General features: G+C 41.2%; 1 non-coding gene across 1 annotated transcript; it reads left to right on the top strand.

Annotated features, from left to right (window-relative positions):
* Positions 1–1,049: 1,049 nt before the first annotated feature.
* Positions 1,050–1,124, top strand: Trnaw-cca (transfer RNA tryptophan (anticodon CCA)). The gene has a single exon. It is a non-coding gene; the product is annotated as a tRNA-Trp (tRNA).
* Positions 1,125–14,305: the final 13,181 nt, after the last annotated feature.

Consider the following 14,305-nt stretch of genomic DNA (forward strand, 5'->3'; position numbering starts at 1 on the left):
CACAGACGTGTGCAAATACCTGGAGACTACTTCATGTAAAAATTTAGTTGAGATTCGTTAATATTCAGGATAAAGAAGTTGGCACTGAACTTAGGAAAGTAAACCAGAAAAATGGATTTTAAAATTTATTAAAAAATAAATGCTTCTACAGGACACATGCCCATTACAACTCACCAGCAACTTACTATTTCCCTTCCTGCACCTGTAAGGCTTCTCCTTGTTTACGTTCAAGACCGGTGTAGGCATTTTCTTGAATTATTCCTTCTATAGCCACAGTTCTCTGGACTGACTGTGCCATCATTGATCCTTAAATAAGCTAATGTTCCCCTGGGGGCGATAGTAAAGGAGTGTTGACTCCCGCTTCCAGCATTCATCAGACATGCCATACTGAACTGAGAAACGGATCCTACAAGATAGAAAAGTATATTGTTTTCCCACTGTTAATCAGTTGGGTGGAATAGAGATGATTCAACTTGGGGTTTTCTGAGACATAAAAATTTCCTCAAACCTTTAACTTTTCTCATGTTAATTTGTAGTCCATGCCTGTCCTCGCACCGTAGTGCTGAACGCCACAGAACTATTATGGAGTATTTGTTCCGAGTATGCTCTTTGTCCCAATATCCCGATAATCCAGAATGAGATTTTCACTCTGCAGCGGAGTGTGCGCTGATATGAAACTTCCTGGCAGATTAAAACTGTGTGCCCGACCGAGACTCGAACTCGGGACCTTTGCCTTTCGCGGGCAAGTACTCTACCAACTGAGCTACCCAAGCACGACTCACGCCCCGTCCTCACAGTCCGAGTTCGAGTCTCGGTCGGGCACACAGTTTTAATCTGCCAGGAAGTTTCATATCAGCGCACACTCCGCTGCAGAGTGAAAATCTCATTCTGGAAACATTCCCTAGGCTGTGGCTAAGCCATGTCTCCGCAATATCCTTTCTTTCAGGAGTGCTAGTTCTGCAAGGTTCGCAGGAGAGCTTCTGTTAAGTTTGGAAGGTAGGAGGCGAGGTACTGGCAGAAGTAAAGCTGTGAGGACGGGGCGTGTCTCGTGCTTGGGTAGCTCAGTTGGTAGAGCACTTGCCCGCCAAAGGCAAAGGTCCCGAGTTCGAGTCTCGGTCCGGCACACAGTTTTAATCTATCCCGATAATGCTCGCGGTATTCGCCGTGTTCGTATATTGAAATTATTAAATGGTTCAACTGGCTCTGAGCACTATGGGACTTAACTGCTGTGGTCATCAGTCCCCTAGAACTTAGAACTACTTAAACCTAACCAACCTAAGGACATCACACACATCGATGCCCGAGGCAGGATTCGAACCTGCGACCGTAGCGGTCACGCGGTTCCAGACTGTAGCGCCTAGAAACGAATTATTAAATAATAACTTGTTCCTTTCCTGTATGAAAAGTTCTGTGACGGTAAATTAATAGCGGGAAACAGTTCCTTTTTGTTTAATACATGTGTTAATGGTCCAGTGTATCGTGTATATTTAAGAATGAAACACCAGGTGCGGATTCATGATGATTTCTGAACTCTAATTCATTATTCCACTAACAAATCACTATCCCAGTTAGTAACTTGAGAATTGATTCCAAAGTTATTTAATTATTTCTAACTAATTTTAGGCTTATTGGGGCATCATCAGGAGGGAACGCTAGTTAGTAGGTAATAAAACGTTATGTACAAAGATACAATCAATTTGTACCAGATGTTGTGCACCAGACATGGTGTTTACCATTGTAAATTACATTTTACGCAATGGACAGTATTAAATACAATAAGTAATTAAAATACACAATATTACATTATTACAGGTTATACGGTTATATTGCTACCGTTCGTGAGATCGTGACAGTGGTTGAAAATTGTTTAATTGGGCAGCAATTACTTATTTTATGCAGCAAACATGTTTTACATTTTATTTTTATTTTTTTTATCTTATGGATTTAACTGCTATGGTCATTAGTCCCTAAGCTTACACACTACTTAACCTAAATTATCCTAAGGACAAACACACACACCCATGCCCGAGGGAGGACTCGAACCTCCGCCGGGACCAGCCGCACAGTCCATGACTGCAGCGCCTTAGAACGCTCGGCTAATCCCGCGCGGCTTTTACATTATAAGTCATAGTTTACACACACTGGATAATATTAAACACAGCACATGCTGCCATGCACAGTATTACAGTACTACAAGTTGTATTTTTATAATGCTGAAGCGCGTGAGATAAGCCAGATAAGGAATATGAAACTATTTTGTGGTATACAGGGTTTCCCATTTATCCTGACCACCCTAAATAATTGTTTGTCCAGATGCAAATTACAAAATGTTTTAAGCAAAGTTCTTTAGCCGTCAGGGGGACATCAATCAGCATCATTGCCTCCGTTGTAGCTTTGTTTTTTACAAAGATATGAACAGCAGCATGACTTTTTTTAAATGGCACCCTGTATATTTTATTCGGTAATTTACTTCCTCTCCTAAAGACCTATTCAAAAATGTATCACAGTGTACCATTCACTGAAACACAACGTTATTAATTACATAACACAACATTGATTTTGAGCCCGGGATCACGAACTCGTACACTTGCTGTAGTTGTCAGAAAGCAAATGAAAACCAAATAAAAACATAATACTTTGGCTCTCCTGTACCATTGCCGAGGAGTAGAACATTCAAAGGTGCTCAAAGTGGTGAAACTGGACACCGATACACTGGTGCACTCGTTGAATGAAAGAATTATTTTTATTTACTGCTTCCAGTGTTGCCTACTGAAAAGAACTGCAACAAGCACGAAACTTTCCTGCAAGTCCTCTGAAGTTGTTGGAATATCGCCATGGACAACGCCTCTAATGCATCCACAAAGAAAAAGTCCAGAGGATTTAAATCAGGAGACGTAGCAGGCCAAGGAACTTTTCGTCCTCGACCAATCCATCCGGCAGGATACCTTCGGTTCAGAACACGACGTGCACGCAAGCCATTATGTGCTGCACATCCATCGATACCACATAAGCATTCTGGTTCTTAGCAGCACTTCATCCAGAAAAGGAGGAAGAATTCGTTTGAGGAAGTTGGCATACGCTGTGACGTTTAGACTACCATCGATGAAATAAGGGCCCAATAATTGTAGTACCAAGCATCCCACACCAGACGTTAACTCTCCATTGAAGCTGAACTTCCACTTGTCTAACCCATTGTGGGTTGTCGCTGGACCAGTAAGGCATGTTCCTTGTATTTACCTCTCCTTTTGAGAAGGAACATTCATCGGTAAACAGAACAGTGGAGAAGTAGTTCGGGTTGGCAAGGATTTGCTGCTGTGCCCACTGACAGAACTATAAACGATTCTGGAAATCATTTCCATGCAATTCTTGATGTAGGTGTACATGGTAAGGGTGGAACCGGCGACGTGTAAGAATACGATGTACACTTAGATGGAGAGGTAAAAATTGACACATGCTTGGAATGACATGGGGCTTTATTAGAACAAAAAAAAAAAAAAACAAGTTATTGCTAGACGCGTGAAAGATCTCTTCCGCGCGTCGTATGGTGATGATCGTGTGCTCAGCCGCCACTTTCGTCATGCTTGGCCTCCCAGGTCCCCAGACCTCAGTCCGTGCGATTATTGGCTTTGGGGTTACCTGAAGTCGCAAGTGTATCGTGATCGACCGACATCTCTAGGGATGCTGAAAGAAAACAACCGATGCCAATGCCTCACCATAGCTCCGGACATGCTTTACAGTGCTGTTCACAACATTATTCCTCGACTACAGCTATAACTGAGGAATGATGGTGGACATATTGAGCATTTTCCTGTAAAGGACATCATCTTTGCCTTGTCTTACTTTGTTATGCTAATTATTGCTATTCTGATCAGATGAAGCGCCATCTGTTGGACACTTTTTGAAAGTTTGTATTTTTTGGGTTCTAAAACAACCCCATGTCATTCCAAGCATGTGTGTCAATTTATACCTCTCTATCTACATTATTCCGGGATTTATTCAGTTTTCAAATTTATACTGACTTTCTGATAGCCCGGTATATCATGTTTGGCGCACAACGTAAGCGACTTTTCTCCGTTAAGCCGGTCTCAATCAATTTCGCGACCTCACAAACAGCAAGATTATAAAACCGAATATCCTGTAACACTGTAACATTGTGGAATTTAATTATTTGTTGCACTTAATATCGTCCAACCTGTAACGCGCAATTTACAATGTTAAAAACCATGTTTGGTGAGCAACATTCTGTTTAAGTGGATTGTATCGTTGCTTACAATATCTGGTTAACTACAACTAGCGTCCCTTGATAACGCTACTCAGATGTTTACCGAAGATGGTCCAATAAGCAGGAAACTACACTACTGGCCATTAAAATTTCTGCACCAAGAAGAAATGCAGATGATAAACGGGTATTCATTGGACGAATATATTATACTAGAACTGACATGTGATTACATGTTCACGCAGTTTGGGTGCATAGATCCTGAGAAATCAGTACCCAGAACAACGACCTCTGGCCGTAATAACGGCACTGATACGCCTTGACATTGAGTGAAACAGAGCTTGGATGGGGTGTACATGTACAGCTGTCCATGCAGCTTCAACACGATACCACAGTTCATCAAGAGTAGTGACTGGCGTGTTGAGACGAGCCAGTTGCTCGGCCACCATTGACCACACGTTTTCAATTGGTGAGAGATCTGCAGAATGTGCTGGCCAGGGCAACAGCCGAACATTTTCTGTATCCAGAGAGACCCGTACAGGACCTGAAACATGCGGTTTGGCATTATCCTGCTAAAATGTAGGGTTTCGCAGGGATCGAATGAAGGGTAGAGCCACAGGTCGTACCACATCTGAAATGTGTGCTGTCAATGCGAACAAGAGGTGACAGAGACGTGTAACCAATGGCAACCCATACCATCACGCCGGGTGATACGCCAGTTTGGCGATGACCAATACACGCTTCCCATGTGCGTTCACCGTGATGTCGCCAAACACGGATGCGACCATCATGATGCTGTAAACAGAACCTAGATTCATCTGAAAAAATGACGTTTTGCCACTCGTGCACCCAGGTTCGTCGTTGAGTACACCATCGCAGGCGCTCCTGTCTGTGATGCAGCGTCTAGGGTAACCGCAGCCATGGTCGAGCTGATAGTCCATGCTGCTGGAAACGTCGTTGAACTGTTCGTGCAGATGGTTGTTGTCTTGCAAACGTCCCCATCTGTTGACTCAGGGATCGAGACGTGGCTGCACGATCCGTTACAGCCATGCGGATAAGATGCCTGTCATCTCGACTGCTAGTGATACGAGGCCGTTGGGATCCAGTACGGCGTTCCGTATTACCCTCCTGAACCCACCGATTCCATATTCTGCTAACAGTCATTGGATCTCGACCAAAGCGGACAACATTGTCGCGATACGATAAACCGCGATAGGCTACAATTAGACCTTTATCAAAGTCGGTAACGTGATGGCACGCATTTCTTCTCCTTACACGAGGCATCACAACAACGTTTCACCAGGCAACGCCGGTCAACTGCTGTTTGTATGTAAGAATTCGGTTGGAAACTTTCCTCACGTCAGCACGTTGTGGGTGTCGCCACCGGCGCCAACCTCGTGTGTATGCTCTGGAAAGCTAATCAATTGCATATCACAGCATCTTCTTCCTGTCGGTTAAATTTCGCGTTTGTAGCACGTCATCTTCGTGGTGTAGCAATTTTAATGGCCAGTAGTGTAGTTATAAATAAACAGAAATCAGTAGAACGAAAAGAGTTTACTATCAGTAGAACGAAAACAGTTTACTTGTTATTGAATTTTAAATATGGAATTGTTCTACCAGGAAGTAACGGAAGACTCCATAAATAAGATTCAGGTAAATTACTAGAGAAGAAAACTATCAGATACAAAAAGACATAGTGGAAGGGAAACAAGTGATAAATGAATACACAGCTCTCTCCAGTGGAACTCTGTTCTCTGTCCTCAAAGAATTATTAGACAAGACCAACCTATAGAGCTCTCACCCTCACATCACCACACCAGCTCCCCCCCCCCCCCCACACACACAAAAAAAAAAAACATAAAACTTACTGTCCCCCCTCTCTCTCTCTCTCTCTCTCTCTCTCTCTCTCTCTCTCTCTCTCTCTCTCTCTCTCCTTCTCCCCCTCCCCATTTTCAAACACCACACACACAAAAATCCTAAAACCTACTGACACATTTTCACTCACCAAACACAGCACACACAAGCAACACACACACACACACACACACACACACACACACACACACACACACACACACACACATACACAAATAAAAAAAAAGATTCACAGACACCTCTGAAAGATTCAGAACAACTGGCTGGACCACCTTCAACTGTTCCACTGTCAGCCATCTTGTTTTTACACCTTCAACTGTTCCACTGTCAGCCATCTTGTTTTTACACCTTCAACTGTTCCACTGCCCGCCATGTTTGTTTTTACAGCTGGTAAACAGTGAAACTGTGACTGACAGTGGCAACTCAATATATAGTATCTGACAGTGATGAAGATGAGGAAAAAGAAAACGTAAAAGAAACATTATGTAAATAGACACACACACACACACACACACACACACACACACACACAGAATTAATTAATTTCAGGCCTAAAAATAACTATTTCAAATCGTAATTTTGGCTTCAACAATTTATCTACTTTAAGGTGTAAATGGTTGCAGATGACAATGTGTGGAACAAAACAGTCACTGTAGAACACATCAGGAAAACCACACCATGTGGTAAAAAGATGAGAAATAAAAGCCCACTGACGATGCTGCAACTGGAGTGAAACATATTTGGGTTAAAAAACAGAATTGTGTTTTGCTAAAGGCGGACCCTATCCAAAAACATATTAGAGAGTTATCTTCGAAAGTTATGACGAACTAAAAGCCAACTCGTTTCCGTTGCAGGCCATCGATCAAATCGCTATCCTCAATAGCGGTAAAGTATCCCTGCCTTTCGTGGTAATTGAAAGGTAATTTAGACAGAACTGAAATTCGAGAGCAGCCGCAGTGCGTCCTCCTCCTATTCACGCCAGTGTATTTTGCCTGGCGACTCTTTCTTTTGTAAATAACTTAAGCATACGATTCCCCAAGCAAGCATCTAGTTTATACTCAAACGTTTCATCAGCGTATGCAAATACCAGCTTGATTACATGTTACCTCTTCTACCCAGACGGAGCAGCTTGGTTACAAAGGCACCAGACAGCCGTTACCCTTGATGGTGGAAGCAAGACTTAAGAAAAATCAAATATGGGAATTGTCGACCCACAAAAAGTGTCCGACGATGTAAGATGGTGCAACACGTTCGAAATTCTGAGAAAAACAAGAGAATACTGTATGGAAAGATGGGTACTATACAATGCGAACATGGGGCAAGAGGGAACAACGAGAATGGAAGACCAAGAACGAAGTTCTGGTGTTGGAGTGCAAGAAAGGCATGTAACCTTTCATCAGCACTGTTCACACAATTTTAAGTATCATCCCAAAAAAATATTTCTCGTGTTTAGGTATGTGGCTGCAGCTCATTGATATTGTGGAAGTTTGTCTTTCCTCCCCTATCGGCGAGCTACTGAACTATGGCGTAGTAGGATTGTAGATAAAAAATAATAATTGTTTAATTCTGCAGCGTACCTGGCAAAAAACAGTAGAGTCCCTGATAGCAGAGGAGGAACCAAAACGAAACTCTACGGATTGAAATGGTCTACATCTACATTTATACTCCGCAAGCCACCCAACGGGGTGTGGCGGAGGGCACTTTACGTGCCACTGTCATTACCTCCCTTTCCTGTTCCAGTCGCGTAAGGTTCGCGCGAAGAACGACTGCCGGAAAGCCTCCGCGCGCGCTCGAATCTCTCTAATTCTACATTCGTGATCTCCTCGGGAGGTATAAATAGGGGGAAGCAATATATTAGATACCTCATCCAGAAACGCACCCTCACGAAACCTGGCGAGCAAGCTACACCGCGATGCAGAGCGCCTCTCTTGCAGAGTCTGCCACTTGAGTTTGCTAAACATCTCCGTATCGCTATCACGCTTACCAAATAACCCTGTGACGAAACGCGCCGCTCTTCTTTGGATCTTCTCTATCTCCTCCGTCAACCCGATCTGGTACGGATCCCACACTGATGAGCAATACTCAAGTATAGGTCGAACGAGTGTTTTGTAAGCCACCTCCTTTGTTGATGGACTACATTTTCTAAGGACTCTCCCAATGAAACTCAACCTGGTACCCGCCTTACCAACAATTAATTTTATATGATCATTCCACTTCAGATCGTTCCGCACGCATTCTCCCAGATATTTTACAGAAATAACTGCTTCCAGTGTTTGTTCTGCTATCATATAATCATACAATAAAGGATCCTTCTTTCTATGTATTCGCAATACATTACATTCGTCCATGTTAAGGGTCAGTTGCCACTCCCTGCACCAAGTGCCTATCCGCTGCAGATCTTCCTGCATTTCGCTACAATTTTCTAATGCTGCAACTTCTCTGTATACTACAGCATCATCCGCGAAAAGCCGCATGGAACTTCCGACACTATCTACTAGGTCATTTATATATATTGTGAAAAGCAATGGTCCCATAACACTCCCCTGTGGCACGCCAGAGGTTACTTTAACGTCTGTAGACGTCTCTCCATTGATAACAACATGCTGTGTTCTGTTTGCTAAAAGCTCTTCAATCCAGCCACACAGCTGGTCTGATATTCCGTAGGCTCTTACTTTGTTTATCAGGCGACAGTGCGGAACTGTATCGAACGCCTTCCGGAAGTCAAGGAAAACGGCATCTACCTGGGAGCCTGTATCTAATATTTTCTGGGTCTCATGAACAAATAAAGCGAGTTGGGTCTCACACGATCGCTGTTTACGTAGTGTTATATCAGTGTTACAAACTTGAGTCAAAATTACAAAAACAGCAGTATGAGCCAAGCTAGCTAGCTAGCTAGCTAGCTAGCTAGCTAGCTGTGACGGCAGATCTACTCTGGCCTCAATTTATGCAGAAATTTGGTTCGGAGGGGTATCATAAGATCGTTGTATCCTGACCCACAACTATTGTAACTTGTCTTTGACATCATAGATACTGGTACTGAGTCGGAGTTTACGTCCAAGCTTGTTCCATGCATGTTCTGTTGGTGATCTTTCTGGCCAGGTATACCTCAACATCTCGCAGACACTTCAGAGAGAAATGTACCACGTGAATACGAGCAGTGCCCTGTTCAAAAGTTACATCGCGATACAACCGCCTGGAAGGTTGAAACGTCCTCTTAGAACAATTTTACATGTGAAACGTCCACTTAGAACAATTGTACAAGACTGTGCTTAACCTAACACACAATGTTTTTAGCGCAACGCAATCTGACTATCAAAAATCCCTGCAAAGAATGGCCCTGACAAACATTAAACTATACCTTTCACAAATCACTTACCTCACAAAAATCTTCGTTGCTCGAGCTACTGCAATACGGCGAGCGCCACTACTGCCAGCTAAATAAAAGATACAAACTACGGAAGGCACTAACTACTGATAGTCTTAGCAAATGAAAGATTCTAATAGAGAACAAACAATGTATTTACCTCAAGATTCATAATATATACAGCAGTTCATGACATTTTTCAAAACTCCGCCATCTCTCTCCCCACATCCACCACTGCTGGCGGCTCACCTCCAACTGCCCAGCGCTACGCGCTGTTCGCATCCAGCTATAGCAGTTCATGACAACAATGGCAGACAACAATTCAAACTTTTCATATAGAGAGTGCTACGTAACGTTGCCAATAAAAAAACATAAACAGCAAACTTACATAAAGAAAACATAAACAGCCTACTTACATAAAAACATAAACAGCGAACTTACATAGCCCCCATGCTCCCCACAAAAAATTTTTACAAATGGTGTTGGGCACTGGCCAATACAGATTTGAGAAAATTTTTCATAATTACAATCACAAAGATATCAAATGCACACACTTATTAATACAATGTTGGTCAACAGCTAAAATTTTCTCACAGTCCATAAAGACAGTCCAGATTGTTCATCATAATAGTAATTACAGTTTCTCATTAGTAAAAGAAATTGCACACAGAAGTAGTGGATTTCCATGTAGTATTGAAGAAGTAGTGTTGTCCTTCCAACGGAAAGACAGTGCTGACTCTTGAAATGCTGACAGGTAATGGGCCACAATGGAGCAAACCCACAGCAGAGTCATTCGAAGTTCTGACGAATATTGGTAGATAGGTCATCACAGAGCAGACCAACTGCAGTCCTGGTAGAGAGTATGGTATTGGTGGGCCACCAGAGGTGCAGACCCACTGTAGTCCTTGTAGAGATGGCCAGCAGCCATCTGTTGTGACTGTGCAGGTGCACAATCACCATTGAAGAGTCTTGCGGATAATAGAGCAAGTCCATAACCACCACTTGTGCATTCACAAAGTTTTTGGGAATTGTCCTTAGAACCAGCAATGCTGTTATCCAGTCCCTTGCTGAATTATTAACACACGTGCAAACACTAACAGTCCCTTCTTCTCACATATTGTCCATATACTATGACCAACAGAAACGTGTGCAGTGAAACGTAACTTACAAGTTAATAATATGATGAACTGGTGACAATTACAATTTTATAACATAAGAATACAATGACAAAGGTACAAAATACATCATTAAAAACATAACAACACAGATAATATTTGTAGTAATAGGGGCTTTACAAAAGAATAGAAATAAACATATACATCAGTGTTACAGGAATGATGACATGAGTACAAAAATAAAAGATCAGAATCACTTTTGAAACGTCAACTTCACACATGAGCATTAAAACAAAACAGAATAAATAAAGTCTAAGCATCTTTACAAAGAAAATAACAGAGTATTAGAAAAATTCTACAACATAGCTCTCATCAGCTAAACACATAAAGACAGGAAAAACACAAATACACACGGGTACCCAAACACATAGTGGGATAACACCAAAAGGAAAGGACAACACACAATTACATATTGGGAAAAAACAGCAAAGAGGAAAGGACAGGGTTTGTTTTACTGCAGTATTTTGCTTGGAGATCTCCCTTCATTCCATAGATCGTTCGTCTTATTTCAACCTTTGCTTCCACCAAAAAAACCCTATCTAAGCATGCTTTCTGTATTTATATGTTCACATATTGCTTACCCCATCATTTATTTACAAGAAAATCCTACCTATACCTCGTTCCTGTATTCTATTCATATTTCTTTCAAAATAATTATTTCTGATTGTACCATACTCATTTGGGCCCAAATCTTTCTTCGCAATGCATTCTTTACCTATTCTCCATAGTCAGTTTCTTATATAGTCTACCCCCTCTTAAGCTAACTTAAATCTACTGAGCTCAGATATATATACCAAGGGACGAGGCAATGCAGCAAAAAAAAAAAAATAATTAACACAAACATCAATGACAAAAAATAGAAATGACAAAGCAAGCAGCATAAATTAGCAAAGCAAGTGCAATATTACAACTAATATAAGGCAATGCAGGAAACAAGAAAAACTAGCTTAGAAGAGTAACACAAAGTCAAATTCAGTAACACTATGCCTGGCAAACAGCAGCAACTTATACCTAAACATGACATAGCTCAAGTAGAAAAAATATTACAGTAAAAACAACAATGCAGACAAGGGAAAAGCATATTCATATCTTAATGTCTATGTAATTAAAGTGGTGCACCATAACAACTGATTGTAAAAAAAATATTACCATGTACTTGAAAAGAAAATTTTGTTTTACTGTTGCTAGTTCCTTCTTATTGTTCTTTCCTTTCCAAGTGCTCCTTTTTAAAGAATGTGGATCATAAAATAATTATTTAATAGATCTGTTGACAGAAAGTGTTCACATTAGCAAATGCATTTTATTTTATAAAAGCAATGCTGCAACACAGCTGGAAACCAGACATCAAATGAAATAAGCAATTACGCAAACCAAAGCACAAAAATATCATTCAGTAGTCATATGACATTTCATTTCATAAGTTAATGGCTCTCAACTCTCGTAGAAAGACACTTGTCATAATCAGGTGAGCAGATGTACGAATATTTCCCATCAATTCATAAGCATTTCAATAATTAGCACAAAGTGCGAGTAATCATATGTTTTTAAGTAACGAGGGTGTCGCATTAGCGATGAAAGGCACACCTTAATGGCTTGTTCTCCAGGTGTTTGACACAGCTGTGTGCCCACAACGCATTACAAAAATCATATGTTTTCAAGTAACGAGCGTGTCGCATTAGCGATGCCCTCTACAAAGGAATGTCATAAACAGGGGTATAGGCCTCTCTTTGTCCTTCTCTTCCACCTGTGCCTCTGGCACACCCTAATGGCTTTCTTTTCTACCTGAGCGTCTGAAAAGGCTTGTGCTCCAGGTGTCTGACACACATGGGTGCCCACGTCGCATTATGTGCAGGTGGTCACTTAACTTTCTTACGGAAATATTTACGACAGCAGTTTCCGCTACAGTGACAGTCTCATATAAAAACATTTCACAGGTCAAGAATTTTATTGACATAAACATACCTCAACAGCATAATACACATCGTCGTCGTAAAAATAACATCATAAAACCTCAGTCAAATCTCAAAATCGTCGTAGCTTCCTCCAATAATTTCAAAACCTAACAAAATTCTCTGCTCATGTCAAAGGTGTCATCTGCCTCAAACGTACTTTAAAATCATTCTCCCTTACCAAATACATCATTCAAAGCTCTCATAGTATCACAATGGTACCAAAAAAATATGAACAGTGCACAAAGTACAGACAAAGTACAATTTCTTAAGTGTGAAGTAATCCAACTCTGTAATTGCGTAAACATGTGTCACTGACGTAGTAAAAGGATGTTTGTTTCTCTGTTAAATGATCAGATAGCTGTGTAATTTATGTGTTAGAGAAATATGGTACCGATGTGTTAAATTGTATAAGCAAATACCATATTAGCTAGGGCTCCTTGTGCTTGCCAAACACATGGTACACAAAGTAGGCGTGTACCCCCCTGAGGTTTATTGTAATTGTATCCTCAGGTATAATAGCTTACAGCAATGGAATGAAATGTATCACAAAAAACTTTCTTTGTAATTCAAAAATCTCTAAAAATAAATGTTTTAAGTACAAAATTAATCACTCAAATACGTGTCCTGTAGCGCTAAATGTGCGTCTTGCTGTAAGATAATCTCTGGGAAGTGTCGTAGTTATTGTCCTCTGAAAGCTAAGTTCTGCAGAAGTCAATGTACTTACCTCATGATACACAAAAGTGAAATGCTTTGCGTATAGATATCATACTTATTACGCTTATTGCCGTGATGAGGAAAGTACTGTGCTGTAACGTATTGTTGTCCTACGGAAAAGGCTGTCTCCTTGTAGCAATAGCACAAAAGTCACCACTAAAACATGTTTTACTTTACAGAAGAATTCAGAAAAACTGTGCAGATATCAAACAGATACACCGCAAAAGCAACATTGTAAATTGTCACTCATTAGTAACGTCGTGATATAATCGTGTAGCTGTCACACAAACCAACCACTGTGTCATCTGGCATTTCACAGAAAGCACCTCAAATCCAGAATCCACTCTCAAGCAAACCAAAATGTTGCATGGAAATTTCATTAGCAGTGCTGGTAAATGTTCTAATCGTGCAACTAACAAGGAGGAATGTATAAATAACAACACTGTGTCGTCTGTTCGCAATAAAAATGCATTCGCAGTTACTTGTCTAAGTTACCTATGTTCTTGACTGGATAGTTAGTTAGCTTTAAAAACATAGTTGCATGTTAACAGTTTCTCAGTGGGACAAATTGTACAAGTAGCGTGAAGTGACAATTGCAAAGACTAAGTTAAAAAGCAGATTATCTGTCAATAAATGGTATTACATGAGAAATGTGGTGTAATCTTTTACCCTTTGCTCTTCTCAGTACGCAGAGTTTCAACTTGAATGCAAGTATCATGCGGTATTCGTCCGCAAAGAATACGGGAATTTTGCTCAAGGTTAGCGTCAATGTTATTTTTCTCGGAGCCAGCCGGCGCACGCGGCTGCCTGCGGTGTGAGTCATTGTCTGTTTCTTTGTTGGCGCGCGCCGTTACTGGGATTAGGAAGCCTAACTTCCACAAATTCGCCTTGCCCAGAGGGCCCAGCTCTGTTTAAAACTCGCCAGTTCTGATGCAGTTCAGGTCTGTCGTTACGATCATATCGCCTGTCGTCATGTCGGTAGTTTACATAGTTTCTTTCTTGTCTG

Source organism: Schistocerca cancellata, chromosome 10 (genome assembly GCF_023864275.1).
Source record: "Schistocerca cancellata isolate TAMUIC-IGC-003103 chromosome 10, iqSchCanc2.1, whole genome shotgun sequence".
Taxonomy (NCBI): Eukaryota; Metazoa; Arthropoda; class Insecta; order Orthoptera; family Acrididae; genus Schistocerca; species Schistocerca cancellata.